Source organism: Sorex fumeus, unplaced genomic scaffold, assembly GCF_029834395.1.
Source record: "Sorex fumeus unplaced genomic scaffold, SorFum_2.1 ptg000047l, whole genome shotgun sequence".
NCBI lineage: Eukaryota > Metazoa > Chordata > Mammalia > Eulipotyphla > Soricidae > Sorex > Sorex fumeus.
Window position 1 is genome coordinate 9474098 of NW_026606104.1, and position 4253 is coordinate 9478350.

The following is a 4253-nucleotide window of genomic DNA, read 5'->3' on the forward strand; positions in this document are numbered from 1 at the left end:
TAACTTCAAACTCTATTACAAAGCAGAAATTATTAAAACAGCATGGTACCTGAACAAAGGCAGAGCTGCAGACCAATGGAACAGGGTTGAATACACTGACATCTCCCCCCAAATATATATATATATATATATATATATATATATATATATATATTCAAATTTGCTAATTTAAAGCACTACTTATCTGATTACTTTATCTGGTATTATTCATCTTTCAAGCACTAACATGATTCAAACACATGATTTAACTAAAGTAGAAAACATTAGTTTTGAGAACAAAGGAAAAATCCTCAACAGAGTTGACATTGCTTCCTAGTGTTAGTGTTTCTTAAAGCCCACAACACGCACAAACGTAGGTGGAAAAAGTACAACTGCAGACACTGGCTGACAGCATCAGTCACTATATTTGTCCACAGTTTAAGGTAACTCTGATGACACACAGGACTGAAATTACAGAAACAGTAATTACTAACACAAACCTTGTAAAAATTTTGTGGGTTTTGAAATTTTTTGTAATCGATACACTGACATTTCAAACACCATTTTTCTTTCTAAAATACTGATGACAGAAACATGAGATTAGTATCACTTAATGACTTTTGTTCAGATTTTGAAATAAATTATTTGAAATAATCATTAAGTTAGTTTCATTTAGGTCATTGACAATCTTAATCATTTTAAGGAAAGGTAAAGGTAAAGGTAAAGGTAAAGGCCCTCCCGTTGATCGTCGATTTGCTCGAGTGGGCCCAGTAACGTCTCCATTGGAGACTTTTGTTGTTACTGTGTCTGGCATATCGAATACTCTCGGTAGCTTGCCGGGCTCTCCGAGAGGGGCGGAGGAATCGAACTCGGGTCGGCCATGTTGGCTGCGTGCAAGGCAGACGCCCTACCCGCTGTGCTATCGCTCCAGCCAACAGCTGAAGACCTCCGGGGCCCAACCAAGGCCATGCTGGGACCACTTTCCACACACTTGGATGAGCCTCACGCATAAAAGAACTGGCAGAGGAACCCAGGTGTGTGGGACCCGGGGCTGAGATCTCCAAGCCTGCATGGTTTGGGACTGGACCTGCCAGTAACTAGACAGTTACACCCACCAACTGCCGTGTAACTCCAACAATGGCCAGGATCCAGAGATTATCACACTCAGCTCCCGGGAGAGAACAAGGCAGAGTCTCCTACCCTGTACCTGACTGTCTCCACCAGAGCCCAACAGCTGAAGACCTCCGGGGTCCAGCCAAGGCCATGCTGAGACCACTCTCCACACACTTGGATGAGCCTCACGCATAAAAGAACTGGCAGAGGAACCCAGGTGTGTAGGACCCGGGGCTGAGGTCTCCAAGCCTGCATGGTTTGGGACTGGACCTGCCAGTAACTAGACAGTTACACCCACCAACTGCCGTGTAACTCCAACAACGGCCAGGATCCAGAGATTATCACACTCAGCTCCAGGGAAAGAACAAGGCAGAGTCTCCTACCCTGTACCTGACTGTCTCCACCAGGGCCAAACAGCTGAAGACCTCCGGGGCCCAACCAAGGCCATGCTGGGACCACTCTCCACACACTTGGATGAGCCTCACGCATAAAAGAACTGGCAGAGGAACCCAGGTGTGTGGGACCCGGGGCTGAGATCTCCAAGCCTGCACGGTTTGGGACTGGACCTGCCAGTAACTAGACAGTTACACCCACCAACTACCGTGTAACTCCAACAACGGCCAAGATCCAGAGATTATCACACTCAGCTCCCGGAAGTATATATAATAATAATAACTATAATAATAAGACATCTTATCATCTCATTCCTACTTTGGACAAACTGGCAGGCTACCAAATGTAACCTGCCCACACGGCAGAGTCTGGCAAACTCCCCGTGGTATACCCAATATGCCAAATACCAGTAACAGTGATGGATCTCATTCTCCTAACCCTGAAAAAGCCTTGAATATGGCACTTTAAAAAAAAAATCTCAGGGCTAGGACGAAGAAGACGTTACTGGCACCTGCTCGAGACAATCGACGAACAACAGGGTGGTCGTGGTCGTGATGGTCGTGGCCTAATGTAGACAGGTGGGTCAGAAATAGCTTAGCACGTAAGGCATTTGCCTTGTACCTGGCCAACCTGGGCTTGATTCCCAGCATTCCTTAAGGTTCCCCAAGTCCCATCATGAATGATGCCTGAGCACAGAACCAAAAATAAACCGTGAATACAGTAGGATGTGGGTCCCAAACCAAAGTAAACTACAAAATATCCTACGGTGTTAGCATCATTATAAAATGGCATTCCTAGATGAAAAATCTGAACGTTAGGTCCATGATAACTTTTGCCTATATAGCACCCAATATTGAGACAATATTCTGGTTCTGACAGAAACTGGAAGTACTAATTTAACATTGGACATCCTTTAATAAATCACTCACTTCCTTTACCTTCTCTTGCATATCAACTTATCTCTATTCTAAAACAGTAAAATTGAAATAACCCTGAAAACTAAACTCTAAATGGATGTCTTCTCTGTTCTTTGCATAACTACAATTTTCTTACTGTTAATTTCCTGAGAATATATTATCTTGTATGTAAAGTCACTTTAAAAATTATTTTTTAGCTGAGTATTAATGACCTTCATTATGGTTTACTATTTGCAACAAGTATCTTACAAATGAGATGAAAAAGCAACTTTTTTAGGTGTTCTTCAAAATGAAAAATTATTTCTTCCAGGCCAATATATATTTACTACAATTTGAGGAGAGAGCATTAATCAGTGTCAAAAGGAAAATACTATTAGTGGTCAACATTTTTTTTAAAAGCTATTTTTCAAGTCAATAGTCTGATTTGATATCAAAAGATAACTACATACAAGTTCAAGAACATTCAAGATTATAAAAGACAGATCAAATGCAATGCTTTATATACAAAGTTATATACATATGATACTTACTAAATAAGACTACTGACTTGAGTGCTCAAAAGAAAAGAATGCATGTTATGTGTCCCTCAGCTGTTTGGCATTCGCCTTGCACGTGGCCGGCCTGGCTGAGCCGGGTTCAATTCCTCTGCCCTCTCAGAGAGCCCGACAAGCTACCGAGAGTATCTCGCCTGCACGGCAAAGCCTGGCAAGCTACTCATGACGTATTCGATATGCCAAACACAGTAACAAGTCTCACAATGGAGACATTACTGGGCCCGCTTGAGCAAATTAATGAACAACAGGAGAACAGTGACAGTGACAACTATTAATGATAGCCTTGCAGCAGATGGGTCTTCCATCTAATTTTTACAGGGAACTGGTATGCTGTTATTAAAATATATTATTTTTGGAATTTAGTAATATGTAAATCTCTACTGAAGATTCCTTCTACTTTGCCTATATCATTTTCTTTTTCCAACCCATCTAAGACTTCAGTTATCACTTTTGTTGGAGCAAGACCAACTTAGTCAAAATAATATAAAGATTTTGCCTATGGCTCTAAGCAGAGGAAAAATTTCTAATATTCTTAATTTTGTGTTCTTTTCTTTTAGTAGCCACCAATTATACCCAAAATGGTGTGAAAAAGAGAAAAAGAAAATCATTTTTGACTATCAATCTTCATTGTGGTTTCCCTTTATCAACTGGTGTATTTTAAATTCCCAAATGTAAACATATGTAGTATCTAATAGAAGGGCTGGAGCAATAGGAGAGCGGTTGGGTGTTTGCCTTGCGTGCGGCAGGGCTGGCCTGGCCAAACCGGGTTCGATTCCTCCACCCCTCTCGGAGAGCCTGGCAAGCTACCAAGAGTATCTTGCCCGTACAGCAAAGCCTGGCAAGCTACCCATGATGCATTCGATATGCCAAACACAGTAACAAATCTCACAATGGAGACTTTACTGGGCCCACTCAAGCAAATTGATGAACAGGAGGACAGTGCTACAGTGCTACCCATGTAATATCTAAAAAGCACCCGAACTTTGTAGAAAGTACCATATAATTTCCAAGAATGTGTTAGGTGGGAGCAGAGGAAAGAAAAAAGATAACCAGGGAAGCCATTTAAAAAAAGAATTTACAGAAAAATGCTTTCAAAAAATACTTTTTAAAAGGATTAAATTCAACCTTGTGATATTCATCATCAATGACCAACTTTTTTATTTTCATTGTTTAGTGTTCATAAAAGGTGTAACGTATACCCACAGGGAAAGAAATTTTCTTTACCATAAGAATGGATACCAGGTACCAGTACCAAGCCATTAACAGAGCACATAGCTTGAAGAGACCTCAAAATATT